The sequence below is a fragment of the Thermobia domestica genome, chromosome 1 (assembly GCF_964235325.1).
Source record: "Thermobia domestica chromosome 1, izTheDome1.hap1.1, whole genome shotgun sequence".
Taxonomy (NCBI): domain Eukaryota; kingdom Metazoa; phylum Arthropoda; class Insecta; order Zygentoma; family Lepismatidae; genus Thermobia; species Thermobia domestica.
In genome coordinates, this window is record NC_137454.1 from 77746993 (window position 1) to 77764217 (window position 17225).

At 36.1% G+C, this 17225-nt stretch overlaps 1 long non-coding RNA gene across 1 annotated transcript in view; it reads right to left on the reverse strand.

Moving 5' to 3' along the window:
• LOC145686758 (uncharacterized) overlaps window positions 1-17225 on the reverse strand; it is a 486291-nt gene that overhangs the window by 189594 nt on the left and 279472 nt on the right. The window contains exon 3 of the long non-coding RNA XR_014131648.1: window positions 3730-3787. This is a non-coding gene — a long non-coding RNA (uncharacterized LOC145686758). The remainder of the gene's footprint in view (window positions 1-3729; window positions 3788-17225) is intronic.

Below are 17225 nucleotides of genomic sequence, written 5' to 3' on the forward strand. Positions count from 1 at the left end.
AATTATAGATTTTTTTTTTAAACATAACTTTGAAACTTATTACAGACTCACTATTTATAGCATCCTTGAGCATGGTTGTTATGCAGATGGCCCTGAGATCTGCTGTTCTACAGAAATAAATTACTTTTTGCTCTACCGAATTCATAAGGGAGTGGCGGCCCTGACGGGAGAGAACCTGATCTCCAAGAGGGAATAAATAACTTCTCATAATATTTTTTTTTTTATTATTTGCATTTATGTAAATACTTCAGTTAATTAAATATTCCCAGCCACTCACCTTCAACTTTTTTTTTTTATTGTGTTGGTGTTGTTAGGTATATAGTAGCTTCGGCTCTGGCCACCTAGCACCTCACACTGGATTTAAATCAATGGAGAACAGGAGAGTGAATCTTTCCCGCCCTCAGGTTAAAAAAAATGTTCCATGCAAACTTTCATAAATATGTTATTTAATTTTAAGTTGGAAAATGAAATGAAATCCGTAAGTTTTACGTCACACGGTTGTGCCGGTTAGGCTAAAGGAGACAGTGATTATGAAAAATGAATGAAATGGTGGAATGAAACAAGTGGGAGGAAACGGGAGAATCCCGAGAAAATCCACGAGGACCATGTTTGTGCACCACAAAGTCCACACGGCGCGAACTGGGATCGAACCAGGGTCCCCAATCACCGGAGGTGAACGCTCTAGTACTGAGCCACCGCGCCCCCGATTTTAAGGTGGATCACCACCCGGAAGTCAGTACATATTTCAGCTCATTTCCTTAATTACTGTCCAATGAAACGTTACATATTATAAATATTGTACTATAAGATAGAGTTATGTTTCAGCTACAAAACACTGATTCATTTGATTGTGGCTTCTCATATCGAAAAAGATAACAAACAAAAGAAAATATTCGATTCGTTTCACAATGAGCACACAAGATGGCAGTTGCTGTTAGATCTTTCTGGGAGTGCTCAATTTTATGAAATGTTTATTTGTATGTTTAAGGTATTTAAAGTAACGATCTTATTACAAAATAAATATATTGTTTGACCGTTATTCGTGTTATGTTTCACATTTTGTTTAAATATTAATTTACATTTAAGGAAATAGATTTTGAGAAGAAACTTACGCAGAACGCCATAATGTGTTGTTGCCAAATTTGTACGTTTAGTGTGGTAGTTACAATAATGACATTCCTGGATTGTAGCGTTGCAGTTCGAGAAGCGAAACTTAGCTGTGAATTGTGGTAAAGGTCAAAAACTAATTTTTTCCAGTTAGTATCCAAGCAGAATTCCATAATTACTTCCTTTATTCTCTGACATCTGTAAACACTCGATAGTATCTGGCAATGCCGCACTATTCAAGCAGCGTTTAGCATAGCTCCGAGACTACCTAGTGTTCCACTTTAATACAATAAGTTGTATATGTTTATTGTAATATCTCGCACATGGTTTTATTCACAAAGAATCAACACATGCTTGTATTTATGAACACCACGTGCGTCTTACTACAAACTACTACGGAGGCAGAACATCAGCACCACCGCTACAAAGAAGAACCTATAAAACCAAGATGACCATTACGTCTGGCATCAGTCTTTGGCTGGCCAAACCCAACCTAAGCCTTTTAGTTTGCATAGAGCTCTAAGGCTTTCAAAATCCACCTCACTCTGGAACTCTGTGGGATTCGTAATCTCTACCACCAAGCTTGCGTGGAGCTCTGTGGTTTTCTAACCTGTCTCTCTTTGCGTGGGGCATTGAGAATACTAAATGAACCCCACTTAGTTTGCGTGGAACTCTGTGGGCATCCTTCCCTAGGCTGTTTGGGCCTTGGGACACTTATTTATCCAAGTTATTAGAGTACTTATATTTATTTTGTATCATACTTTTTCATAACAGGAAATTTTGTCATAAAATTGGTGATTCCGTGTGTGTTGCTCTACCTACCACATGCTTTAGCAGAACTTTACATTATTTTTTCTATTGTTATCACATAATTCTCAAAGTTGAAGTCAATCAAATATCTAAAATTATTTATCCTTCCCCATTAAAGATTTACATAAAAATCTTATGAAAGCTTTTTATAATTTTTTGTAGCTTTTTACAACTTCGTCAAATATTGATTATTTTTTCCTGACATCCAATCGTCTCACTGCTTGCAGTTGAAATGAGCCAATAATGAGAGAGCACGTTCTCCAGAATTTTATGTAACATGTTTTCCTAAATGTTTATTAAAAGCGCTCAGATTTTTAAGTACATTGTGTGTGTGTGTGTCGTAGATTAGAGACTTCCTCCTATAGTTTGGGGTTGAAATTAGTAACAGGGAGGATCGCTTGCTTCAACAATGTCCAGCTTTACTAGTCTTACTGACGTTTTTGAGTGGGAATGGCAGTAGTGGATCTAGCCTGGAGTCGGGGAGGGGGAGGGGGAAAGGCCCCCTAGTTTTTTGAGTGACAAAAATAATTGAAGTATTATTTATATACTGTTATAATTTATAGTAACGGTTGCCATTCATTCTTTATCTTAAAATTTTTGAAACATTAAATGTTTTGAGTTCCTCTTAACGAAGTGTGTAAACGGATATGAAGTTAAAATGTTTTGCGTTGGGTTCTGGCTGGCCCCCTCAGTTTTTGAATCCTAGATTTGTGCAGTCTGTGACAAACCAAACTCCTTCACGAGGTATACACTGTAAGTCTGTGACACTGCTACGGTTTCCATTGACCTAGAACCACAAATGTCTCATAAACCAAACATCTCCACGGGGTGTACATTGTAAGTCTGTGACACTGCTACGGTTTCTATTGACCTAGAACAATAAATACCTCAGGCTACAGTGGGCATGTGAATACCGTTGCTAAGTGAAGAACAGTCTTGTTATCGTGATGTGAGCAATCTGCCAGTGTGCTATGTCGAACATCATATATTCCGAGTGGCAAGATTGTCAGTGTGGGGCGCCGAAAGTATATTATATGTGATGTCAGCTGGTCTAGTGATTAGGGCGTGCGTTTTTGGTGCATGTGATTTCGGGTCCGATCCTTGATTGAACAGTATCAAAAATTTAAACACGCTTTGGGGTTTGAATTGCACCTTAAACTGTAGTTCCGCGCCTCATATAGCCTCGGCGCTCCAAGCTACGCAAAACATCAATAAACAAGCAAGCCATGAGGGCTCATTCGTTAGTAACCTCTGCATCTGTGAAGTTCTAACGCCCGTGGTCATACTCATACTTCAGACAACTCCGGAAGCCCTTTTCAGAGGACATATTTGTCTGGAAATGTTCAAACTTTCTTCGAGAAATGGATACTTATGCTTCCTGCTCTACACGGTATCCTGCCATGTCGCCCATTGAGCATATGTGGAACTTTGTTCGTCATTGTCCTCCAACGATGTCGATCATTTCGAGCATTCGAACACAAACGACATGACAGGCGATATCTCAAGGACCCATCTAATCTAATGCCAGTTTGATTATATGACACGACATGAAAAGAGGCTTTGATTGCTACACGTTCAGACTTTACGTTATACTAATTTATCAAAGTTAGAGGTATTGTGTATATATAATTCTGAATTTTGTAATCATGTCAGTATAGTCTAACTAGTGTGTATCATAAATTTCATTTCACTAACAGATGTCTGTCTTAATGTTTCAATTCTCACAAACATCAAAGTATATTCTTATACTATCTACAGAGACAGTTGTTTTCACTTAAATTGATTATGAACAAAGTGTTTAAAATTACTTACAAAATTTCCTTCATATGGACACTCATTTCCATTTGTGATGTTAAAATTGTTCATGTGCCTGAAATAACAAAATGAATACTTTAGAGAAAAATCGTTTAAATATATAACCTATATTATAAAATGATATGCAATTTCACGAGTATCTGACAATTTATTCTTGGGCATCACTCTTAAATTACAGGCAGTAAATAGGTATTCCAACTACAATAAATGGTATTAAGAAGTTGAAAATTAATTTCCGAAAGTCACGGGACGCCTCTTTTTCTTCAAGTCAATGATTATTACGAGGAAACTAATATCATTGTAAGTGAAGGGTCAAACGCTGAAGACTCTAAATATCTTTGTTGAGTTCCTTCGTGGCTAAGCGGTTTGCGTACGCGCCTTTGGCACGTGAGCTCAAGTAGTTTGGATTCCACGTTTAATCAGTAGGTTCACGTTTCATACAGACTTGCTGCTGAACGGAACGTTAACCTCAGAATCAACTCAACTCTACACATCTTTCTTGTTCCAATGAGCCAACAGAGAAAACTGTGTGCTTTCGGAAGGGGTATGATTGAAGGGCCCGATAAATTCGATTACTGAGTTGCTAAATGTAACTTCATTCACTGTTAGCGATGTCATTATGATCTACAAATGCCATAAAAATACTGAACCCAATTATCAATTTGGTTGGCCAAAGAAGCAAAGAGATTGGAACATGCGATTCTGAAACGTGTTATGAACAGTGATGAAAATTTTCCGGAAAATTTTCCGATTCATAAAAACATACTCCACATATTCCTACCTCGTTGTTTAGTCGAGATGTGAGGTGGAAAATTTTCTTCTATATTTTTCCGGAAAATTTTCCGTTCTTAACAAATATCAGTGGTCAAGTAACAATTCGTCAGTATTCATAAAATTGATTGAATTCATATATAGAAATGTTAAAAAGTGAATAATCGTTTAAAGAATCTGAAAATTTTCATGGCTTAGACAATTTTCAGTACTATGTAGGAACAAGTGGAACAATTTTTCATGAATCAAATGAATAAGTGGAGTATGTTTTTATGAATCGGAAAATATTCATGACTTTTAATAAATTAAAATTTTAAATAATAGAATGGGATATTTGTACTCTACGAACTCGAGGTATGTTCTCTGCACTTTGCATACACATACACACACACACACACACACAGAGAGAGAGAGAGAGAGAGAGAGAGAGAGAGAGAGAGAGAGAGAGAAGTTGAATTGGGTTGCTTTTGAGTTTAACGTCCCTTTCAATAGCGAGACTATACAAAACGGTACCAACTGATTAACGTGGAATCCGAACTACATGAGCTCCCGCTGGGAATCAAAGCCAGGTTTTCCATGCCAAAGGCGCGTATGCTAACTGCTTAGCAACGAAGGAGCTCGCAGAGCAAGAGAGAGAGAGAAACACTGTAAAATTTTATTTCCCAACTTGAAATAGAAAATTTTCCGGTTCCCGAAAGGTAATTGGAAAATTATAATTTGTTGCTGACTAACTTTCCTCTACTGAAATTCAATTTTGTAGCTCTATGTGCAGTTAAGTATAGTAGATAATTTTCCACCTAACATCACTATACATAATGTCCAAAATTGTCAGGCCTATGAAAAGTGTTTTCCACTTGTTTCTACATAGTGATGAAAATTTTCCAATCTATGAAAATTCCTCTCACTTGTTTCTACAGAGCAATAAAACATTCCGATTCACAAAAAAGTTGTTTTACCTCTTGCTTCAAAATGATGAAAATTTTCCGCATCATAAAAAGTTCTTCAATTTTTCCATATAAGGCAAAAAATATTTCGATTCATGAAAAATTGTTTAACTTGTTCCTACATAGTACTGAAAATTGTCTAAGCCATGAAAATTTTTGAGATTCTTTAAATGATCTTTCATTTTTTAACATTTCTATACATGAATTCAATCAATTTCATGATTCCTGAGGAATTGTTACTTGATTACTGATATTTTTTTTAGAACGGAAAATTTTCCGGAAAAATATAGTGGAAAATTTTCCACCTCACATCACTAGTTATGAACCGCCACACGGCCTTATCAGTAGTTGCAATGACTTGTTAAAGACAGGTGCAGAGGTCAACGCTAGGTTTTCTGTTTGTTGGTGAGAGCCACTGATCGCCATATTATAAGTTTGAAATATACTGCAATTCGGCTCTAACCACCGGCCAAGTACGTTTGCAGAGAACAACAACGTGTCTGTGGATTTTCTCGGGGTGCTCCCGTTTCCTCCCACTTTCTTATTCTACCAATTCTCCCATCATCGTTCACTTGCTTTAATCATCGTCTCCCTTAGCATAAAGGGCATAATCGTGGGACGTTAAACCGAAAGATTTCATTTAATTTTCTTTTCAGTTTGGCTCTATTCTTTTAAACAGGTCGATCAATATATCTAAAATGTTGCAATGGATTTAAAATGTTCAAAGTATTTCTACACCAAGGCAAATCCCGGTTTTATCTCGCCTCATTATACAGAAACGTTGAAGAATAAAATCGTTACTTGAATATGATACTAATATCCAATCTTCTTTTATCAGTTGAAGTACCGCTATTACTATTTGCTCTATCTTATGCATATGCTTCATTTTAGCTCCCCCTTTTTTTCTTCTTTTATTGCAAGAATTGGTATTGTTCTTCTGAAGCATTGTAATCAGAAAGACGCATCATCCAACAGGCAAGTTCTATCAAATCCTTTGAATAGTAATCAATAATCACATAAGACAGGATTGAGGGAAGAAATCACTGATCTTTCCCCGTGATAAAAGTAACAGATGGAAGTTGTGTGGTAAGAAAGATGGAAAAACAAAAGAAAAAAAAGTATGGAAAACGAGAACTCAGATTACCAGATATCAATGTTTCAAGCCTGAAAAATTTTTCACCAAACAAGTATGTTTCATTAAGTATATTAAAAACAAAATGACTAAAGCAAAAAACCTTATATTAATAATGTAGAGATAATGTATCACAATAAGGTAATGGTATACGTCTTTCTTTGTTTGCTGGAATTAACTTCTCTTTTTCGCATCTAAATTATATGAAGCAGGAGTCAGGGGCAGATCCAGAACGGACTTCTTGGGGAGGAGGTGGGTTGTAATACTGCTACTTAGAGCTACTTTTAAGAGCTCCAGACTCTGGGATGGTTTTATTTATATATATAAGAAAATTTCCTTTTCTGGGGGGAAGGCGATCGCCCCAATCTCCCATTCCTAGATCCGCCCCTGGTAGGAGTGGACTTATAGTTTAGAGTGAACCCGAACCACGAAGTAATGTTTTTAATGCTATACCATACAGAATGCAACTCAAGACCACGTAAGTCAAAGGCGTATGCGCTAGTCACTGGATCAGCGGGGAGAACTACCTATATATTGGTGAAACTATAACAGGAGCTATTAAGATCATATTTTTGCTTTGGTCACATGTTGCACTTTTACTTAAAACTATAGATTAAATGTAATGTTCTCAGGTGATAAGACGAGATAAGAAATAAGGTTTTCTTGTTTCGATTCGAAAACTTTAGTTTTGTAAATTCACGCTTAAAATTTACGACCTCATATTTTTTGCTTGACTTCATCTAGAAGTTATCTAGAATTTCTATCTCATCTTGAATTTAGTAAGGGGACGTAGTGGCTCAGTAGTAGAGCGATCACCTCTGATGCGTGGCGTCCCTGGTTCGATTCCACTCGCGCCAAGTGGTCTTTGTGGTGAACAGACACCATGTTTGTGGGTTTTCCTCGGATTATTCCATTTCCTCTCACTTTATTCATTCCATCATTACATTCATTTCTCATAATTACCAGCTCCTTTAGCAAATTTAGAAAGGTGCTTCTCGTCTCGATTCTGGATGGAAAATGCGACGAGATTAGAAATTTCTGGCAGCACCGATTAGATCCAATGCTAGAACAAGCGACATATTACCCATTTCAGAATTTTGAAATAGGATTAAATTAAACCTTTAGTTTTCTGATCCATGTATCCTAAAGGAGACGGTTGGATGATTCATTATAGGGAATGGCTATGAAATAAATTGGTGAAATGGGAGTGTGAGAGGAAACAGGAGAACCCACGCATACGACGTTGTTCACCTTAAACTCTGACTGCCATGATCAAGAAGCTAAGGGCGGCGCTTACAAGCTGAATCGAGTTCCGCTTAGAGAATGTATTGTTTTTCGTCATTCATTTAAGTAACATAATTTCTCATCCCATTTTTACTCTAAAACATAGAACCGTGAACGTATAGCTTAAAAAATAATTCATACCAGAAAACTCACGTTACCTGAGATAGAGCCACTGACCCTTCCTTACATCGGAAGTGAACGCTCTTCCCACAGGCATCGATCAAAGTTTGCTTGGGACCCCGTATTTCTGTTAATATATTATTGATATTTTTGAACAACGACGAAACACATATCAGAACGCCCCCTTCTCCGAAATTATAAAAAAAAAATCGGCGCCACTGGCTCTACCCTCTTTAAAGAAAACATTCAATTCTTGCTGACAATGTTGAGTTACTACCGGACTGTACAGAGACACGAACGTATAAATATTGAGGATAGTTGAAAACGCTTATGCTTTTTGAACGGACACTAATTCAATTTGACTCTGCCTCACGTTCTTCAGTCTAATGTCTCAGTCTGCTCCACTACACCTCACCGGCAAATAGGTGCTTGCGCTCAGGAACCACTGAGCTATTGTGCCTTACAGTTGCGAAATCGTATTATTTTGTATAGCAGTGGTTCTCAACCTAATTTCTATTTTGTTCCATATAAAATGACCCCCATTTCTATCACATCCTCTTTCTAGCAACTCTTTATGATTTCTAGTTTGTAATAAGCTTATATGGGATAGTTAATGTACCTATTGCGTAGATATCACGATGTCCATCTATGTCTATAATAGTAGAATCCATTTCCTGTATATAGTGGATACAGTAACAGTAATATATTCCCTGCAATGAAAGTAGCACTTCAAGATGGATATTAAACTCCTTCATTGAAAAAGCCATTGAAGTAGCTAATCTAAGCTCACAATTTCTTGACCAACTAATCGAATTATCGTGTGACAAGTCTTTGTAACTGTTTTTCTGTAACGAAGACTTGTGTAAGTTCTGGCTAAAAAGGAGAGAAGAATATCCTGATCTGGTATCTGCTGCTTTAAAACTAATACCATTTCCATTTGCTACATCGTACCTGTGCGAAACTGGTTTTTCTTACATGCTATGCATTAAAACAAAGACAAGAAATCGCTTATCAGTTGAAAATGACTTGGTAATGTGTATCACGAAGATTGAACAGGACATTGCCGCACTAGTGAAATTACACCACGATCAGGTATCTCATTAGCCTTCAATTTTAATTGTATTTCAATACGCAGATTTTGCTGCATTTGTATTTTTTTGGTATTTCAATATGCAATTCTCATTAGTTTCATATCGTACCTCTTTAATTTAAATTGATTTTTTTAAACAACTGTGCACCTGTTGAAGTGTTTAATATACCTATTTTTTGTTGTTCTTAACAGTTTGTAAGCAGAACAAAATTCAAAATAATATTTAAAAATATTTTCCGGTATTAGATTCTAATTATATTTATCTCTTCTGCTTATCTTCGCGACCCCCATGAAACCCTCTCGCGACCCCCTAGGGATCGTGACTCCCAGGTTAAGAAACCCTGTTGTATAGGGTAAAGATTGGTTGCATCGAGATACGTTATAATAATACGTACCACGACATGACCAAGATTGAAGTTGGCAGATTTATACGTTCTCCATTTCCTAGAAGACGTGTATAAACGTAGAAACGCGTAATCCTTCCAACTACTTGAGTTGATTTTAGTTTAGCGTCCCGTTCAGCAGCGAGGCTATATGAGACGTGGACCTACTGATTAACGTGGAATCCGAACCACATGAGCTCCCGCCGGGAATCGAACCCGGGTCTCCCACGAAAAGGCGCGTACGCTAACCGCTTAGCCACAAAGGAGCTCCCTTCCAACTACGTACACAGTTATGTCGTGGCATTTGCTAATAAAAAGCATGTCATGATATTACCTATATGATACACCTTTAACCTATATACGGACAAACTATTGGTCGATTTCGTCACTGGTCGAAAACCCAACTGTCAGCACAACACCTTAGGCACTCCAAGTAGCTGTTCAGATTGCATTTTGCTAATGGATTCTTTATCTGAATTTGTTGTAACATAATGATATAATCTATAATTAGTCAATATTTAAAATTTAATTTGCTTATATATATATATATATATATATATATATATATATATATATATATATATATATATATATATATATATATATATATATATATATATATATATATATATAATATATATATATATATATATATATATATATATATATATATATAAATATATATATATATATATATATATATATATATATATATATAAATATATATATTACATTTACTTAAACACTCACAAGGAGCAAGATAAGTCAGTGGTAGACCGATCATCTTTGGTTTGAGGGGTCCGAGGTGCGATTCCAGGACACGCGTGTTTGCGATGGACACTACTGTGTTCGTGAGTTCTCACGAGGTTGCCTCGTTTCCTCACATTTTATCATTCCACCCAAATCCTTCATAATTATTCATTTTCACTGATCATCCGTCTCTAAAACCTAAAGAGCATAATCCTGGACGTAAAACTAAAAACAAAAACAAAAACAAAACAAAAAAAAAAACAGTTCAGTTTTGCACTTGTCACGTTTCTCTACTGAAATATCTCAGTGAGAGAAGTCGAAGCTCATTACATTATAGAAATGGCAACACTGTTAAAGATGATCATGAGTAGCATCTTTCCGACAACCGTGGACCATTTTCATCCACACAGAGGTCTCATCTCATAGTATTTCCTTCCTTCCTTCCTTTTTGTGTACCCCCTTCTCCCAAATCGTGTGACGTCAACATAACACGATTCACTTCAGTAGCTATCTCTACTTCCTCCCTACTTTACCTCCCTTCACACAAGAACCACCCCCTTTTCATCCTCGTTCTACTATTTTGTGCTGGTAGATTCTCCCAGTCTCTTGCTTATCCCTATGACTACGAAAAGAAAAAAAAAACTATATAGATCTTCTACTAGCATCTCGAAATACCTCCTTTTTCTGTTGTAATGATAATGAGGGGTCGTGTAGCGACCAAGGAAAGCTTCTCTCTCTCTCTCTCTCTCAGTGATTGATACAAGAATTCACCCTCATCCACCCCTACGCACACTTCGAAAGAGGAAGAGAGGCATAGAAAATGACGAATGACCGTGCTGACACCGGGGTTAATTTGAAACAAGAACCGGCTAAATGTGCTTAATATCAGAAATTGCTTTTCACGATCATTTTAGCACAGGCATAATATACCAGTTTATCATTGGGTGCGAAAAAAATGATATTTTTTTCTTCTGAAACAGGAAGGGAGGGATCTTTTCACCCTTCAACCATTATTGTGTCCTTTTTTTCTTCCTTATTCTGTATATTATATATTGAACTTGATTCCTGTGGCATTTTACGATATGTTTGAAAACAATCTGGAAAAAGGGGATGGATTAGAAAAAAAAAAGTCCCCTCGAATTTCACAACTAGAAGTGCGCAGACGCATTATCAGTACCCTGTTACAGGATAAAAATAATGCATAGAAAGATTTCATTTTTCCATCCAAAAAACTTTTTTTGAAATAAAAAGTGATATTGGATTTATCTAATGTGATCTGATATCTATAGAACATTAAGACAGGACCGAGACTTTTTTTTTTAAAGAAGGGAGCTAACATTAGTTTATCTTATATTTTTTTAACTGGTTATTCCTTGAACATATATTTAATTATACAAACAACTGAAAACTTTAGGAGGGGCCGCGGTGGCTCAGTGGTAGAGCGTTCACCTCTGGTGCTTGGGGTCCCGGGTTCGATCCCAGCCCCCGCCAAGTGAACTTTGTGGTGGACAAACACCGTGTGCGTGGGTTTTCTCGGGGTTCTCCCGTTTCCTCCCACTTTCTTCATTCCATCATTTCATTCATTACTCACAATTACCGTCTCCTTTAGCCTAACCGGCATAACCGTGGGACGTAAAACTCAAAGATTTCATTTCATTTCATTTTTTGAAAACTTTAGGGGTCTAAGCCTCCACTCCTCCCCCCCTCCACCTTCATCGTCGTCCTCTAGCTACGGGTCTAGACAGATATATGCTGCTTACGTGGAAGGTATATGATTTATAAATTGGGAACGTATAGAAAACTTTGAATAGACAAAAAAAAAAAAAAAAAGAAAAAAAAAGAAAAAAAAGAGGAATATACTATGAAAAATTATTCTGGGTACTAGGTGACATTATTCTTCGATTTCTTAGGAAGCTTTTGTTTCTCCGCTTATGAACGTCTGGATTCATACACCTATAGAATTATTCTGAGCACAAAGGACAAGTTTATTAATTAGATTATGTCAAAGTCCATTACTACTAGCAACAAATCATTTTGTGTTCCCTTTGCGTCATCTCATTTAATATTTCCTGTTCTTAAAAATTTAGCTTTGAAAAATGTTCCTTTTTCAATATTTCTAAACTGGGTGTTATATTGTCATTTTGTTGGTTAGATCGTAAGATCGGTACATTTTAAAAATATTTTTTAAAGAAAAGAAAGAAAGAAAGAAATTGCACACAAGCATTGCTCGATTGATTGATTGATTTTGAGTTTTACGTCCCGTTCAGCAGCGAGGCTATATGAGACGTGGACCTACTGATTAACGTGGAATCCGAACCACATGAAAAAAGCATTGCTCGAACTGTATATTCCCAACGTACAATATTAATGTATGAAAAATCACTGAAGAAGCTTTAGCCAAAGTTGAGGAGAAGAACTATACTAGAGGCACTTACAAAAAGGATATTATGATATTATACGAGAAAGGATAGGATATTCTCTATGTGAGAACGGATTATCTTGTTATAGAGAAGTAACATTTACTGCGGAATCTCGAAAGATTCGAGGAAAGAGGGTGAAGAATATGAGATGGTAAAAAGTATTGGAACGATAATTGGAACAAAGCAGTTGGTATCAAATGTAGAAGTAACAGGGGAGAAAGTTGAACAAGTGACTTGTTTTCAATATCTAGATAGTATTATTATTGAATAGATAAGGTCTAAATGTGAAAAGAATAACGATAATAATAGCGAAAAAAGAATTTAGACAGAAGAAAGCTCTATTTTGCGGGCCTTTGAATAAAGAGTTAATAAAAGGCTCATAAAATGTTTATTGTGAAGCATTGTGATTTATGAGCCAGAAAGATCGATACTAAATAAGCATGATGCTTGTTGTAGTGTGGGGAAGAATGGAGAAAGTTAACTATGTCGAACAGAAAGCGAACGAGAAAATGTTATCTTTCAGTTTAACGTCCCCACGAGTATGCTTCTTTAGGCTAAGGGGGATGATGATTAAGGCAAGTGAATGATGACGCAAGAATTTGTGGAATGAGAAAGTAGGAGGAAATAGGAATATCCCGAGAAAACTCACTGGGCACAATGTTGTCTAGCACAAATTTACTTAGCCGGGGATCGAAACAGGGACCCAACGCACCAAAGGAAAGCACTCTATCACAGAACTACCGTACCCCAAAGGAAGTGTTATGATTAATAGGGGGAGAGATGAATAATTTAGGAAGAGAAACTGGTTAGAACATTGGCTGAATACAGTGGTGTAACTAAAGGCTTGGGGGCCCTCCCTCAGACAGCGTGGTGTGGGCCCCTTTCTACGTCCCACTTCACGATTTGAGGGCCCCTGCAATGCGGGGTCTGTGGAGCCCATATTTACGCCCCTGTATCATGATGGAAATCAGAAAATAGGTTGCAGAAGAAAAGAAGGAAGGTGCTAAATGAACCATAATAATTGATGGTATTACAACAGAAAATCAACATGATGTTACAAGCTGAGGACTGTGATTCATGGAGCAAATGATCTTCCAGTAGTGCTGCCCGCGAGAAGAGACGTTTCTCGTCTTGAAAACGAGGCAGAAATCGAGAAGTATCTTTCTAAATTCGAGACAAGACGAGAATTCTCGTCACCTATTTTATTCGATAAATAAAAGTAAAAATACGAGTCTCGTGTTACATGATTCATAGTATATAAACTAAGAAATTAAATAAATTGATTATACGAACACAAGGAAGAACATTTATCAATGTTTAAGGATATGATAATCATTACGTAATGTACTAAAATAATAAATAAGGTTGCAATATTGTTATATCACACTCTTTGTGGATCCTTTGTGATACGGAAGGATTGCGATAACTTGTAGATAAAATTAAGAAAGAAATCAGGATATAAATTTTCTACCTAAATTTACAAAACGAAACAAAAAACTTTCGAGATGAGATGACAAAGACGAGACGAGACGATACTTCAATTCAATTTACGAGACGAAACAAGGAAACCTTTTTTTCTCGTTTCGTCTCATTTGTAACAATGTCTTCCAGTGATATAGCATAATTCCTACAATGATGGTGCTATCCAGTAATACAACCTATTAATTTCGAAGTTATTAGAAAAATAAATTATTTGCAATGAAATAGCACTTCTGAAAGTAATTTTACGTACAATAAATAACACGAAGGGTTCTGTGTATCAAATTAACTGTTCAGTTATTAATGATAAAAAAGAAAACCGGATACGTAGTTAATAACTCAATAAATATTGTCCGGAAATCGAAAACTCATTTTATCGAATAACATATGAACTATCCATAAAACCTCCCGCACGGCCTGTTGAAAAAATGCTCCCTCTTGGAATAAATTTTTGGAATAAATTTTTGGAATAAATTTTGACGAATCTATCAAGCAAGAGAAGACACTGACAGACAGCCATTTTGATAGCCTTTCTTTCGATTTTTCTCTCTTTTGTGAAGGAAGAAAAAAAGAAGATAACTATGGGAGAAAACGCATTAGATTTTTTTTTCTGATAAATTGAAGCATACATTTCTACCAAAACTTTTTCATTCGTCGTAGCTTTTTTCTTTTGTTACATCTTTTCCTTGGAGCTAAGATAAATGGGGTTGGTTATACACAAGGGTAGTTTGAGCTATTTTGTGATTTTAGCTTTTTATGTCCCGCCCAAAACTGACATCAAGAAAATGGCGGCAGAAATCTTATATATATCGTAGTCATGTTTTCCAACGTTTCCCCCAGCCCCTTTATGCATTATCCGTTCTTATCTATCTCCAAGTGATCTCTTTTTCTTCGTTTATCCTGGTTGTTATGCTACCTTTTACTTTTGTATGTCGTGTGGGTTGCGGTCTTCTTAATAACTTTGGAAGCTTTTTTTGTTTGTGTTGTTAGAATTCAAAGATGATTAATGTTTTACCCCGTTAGGTTTTGCTTCATGTGTTCATTTCTCTTCTCTTCTTCTTCAGGTTTCAACTGAAAAGGAAGAGAGGGAGAGATAAAAGAAAAAGGAGGAGGAAGAGGGAAAGAAGATTAATGGGAAAGTATAAAGAGAAAACTGTAAGAAATAAAAAATATATAGATATATAGCAAAAAGAAGAAAGAATAGAAAGGAAATGTGAGATACAAGGGTAGTGAAGGATGTGGTCTCATCATAGGAGAAAAACAGAGAAAAGCATAAGCCACGATAAATGAGAAGTAATAGACGAGGTAGAAAGAAGAAAAAAAGGTTATAAGTATCTTAGTAAAAAGAGTTTTACTGCCAGTTGTAGGAGGTAAGTAGTAAATCTTCCAAAAAATTATATTTTAAGTATCATATTGCCAAGAATCACGTCTTAATCACATATTTTGGGTACTATTCCATATGCATCTTTTTCACGTTGTTGTAGCGGTGATCAGAGGTTTCGAACTCTCATTTCGACTGCAGATGTTGAATTATGCAGCTTTCGTCGAATTGATTGTAGGAACAGGTCATTATAGATTATTAGTGAGTTTTCTTCAACGATCGGCAATTCCTCTCACCTAGGCTTGGATTTAGTCCACTTCATTCCTTTTTCTGTAATTTCGTGAGCCATCATTACTTTCTTCTCTTCTTCTGTGATAATGACTTACTATGAGTTCCATATGCCATCATTACTTTTCCCTTCTTCTGTGCTGATGTCTTCTAAGAGTTCCATATTCCATCATTACTTCCTCTTCTTCACTGATGATGTCTTACTACGAGTTCCATATGCCGTTATTGCTTTCCTCTTCTGTGATGATGTCTTCTAAGAGTTCCATATTCCATCATTACTTTCCTCTTCTTCTGTGATGATATTTTACTATGCGTTTCGTATGTTGTCATTACTTTTCTTCTTCTTCTGTAATGATGTCTTACTATGAGTTTCGCATTCTGTCATTGCCTTCCCTCTTCTTCTGTGATAAGTCTTAGTAAGAGTTCAATTGCCGTCATTACATTTCCTCTTCTTCTGTGATAATAACTTACTACGAGTTCCGTATAAAATCATTACTTTCCTCTTCTGTGATGATGTCTTACAATGAGTTCCGTATGCCGTCATTGCTTTTCCGTTTCTTTTGTAATGAAGCATTAGTACAAGATCCGTTTGTCATCATTATTTGGGACATTGTGACTCTCAATACTTCTAATATCCTGGCAAATGTTTTGAATACATTTGCTCTAGCTATCAGCGCAAAACTGCAATGCATGAATGTTTGGTGTTGTGAACTTAACAACCATTTCCGATTTAAGAAAAAACGTAGAATGATAAATGAGAGAAATGAGCAAAAAACGGCTGCAATGAAATTGCGCACACTTTTCCGGTTTTATCAATTTTATCTGATAAGCCATTGACAAACTGTCATTATGTACAGGATTGCGCACAGAAAAATTAAGCAATGTTGTCAGATGGAAAATATTTTCTCTTCTGTTATGTAAATCTGTAAGGAAAGAGCAGCGGAAAACCAGAACCAAGGGTCGAATAAAATTACTAGGACTGAGCTAATTTAGAAAATACAGAGGAATTAACACATAAGGATAGAGAAGCTATATAATGTATTCGAAAGAAAAACTTCACACCAGTTCGTCCGAGAAATATTACAGAGGCTGTTCAGTAAATGATTGAAAGAGAAGTTGAATTCAGTTATGATGGAGAAAAGTTTATATTTCTAAATGAAGAAACTAAGGTTATCATCCTACCTTGTGCGAGTAACATTAGGTACGAACAATGATAGGATTTACTGTACATAGTCATAGTGTATGTAATAAAACTATGTACTAAATGTCTGTACAAAATTTCAATCATCTATCTTGAATAATAGGGGCGGGAAAAATATCAATAATATCAAAAATCTGATAAATACTACTCGGTGGACTGAATGTTTGTGCAAAATTTCAATTTTCTAGGTGCAAAAGTAAGCCCACCAAAAAATAATGAAAATAGGCCTAACAAAAAATATTTTTTTAAAGTTATGACGTCATCACCTCCTATGTCTCGACGCAGGAAGGCGTGAAAACCATACGTAATG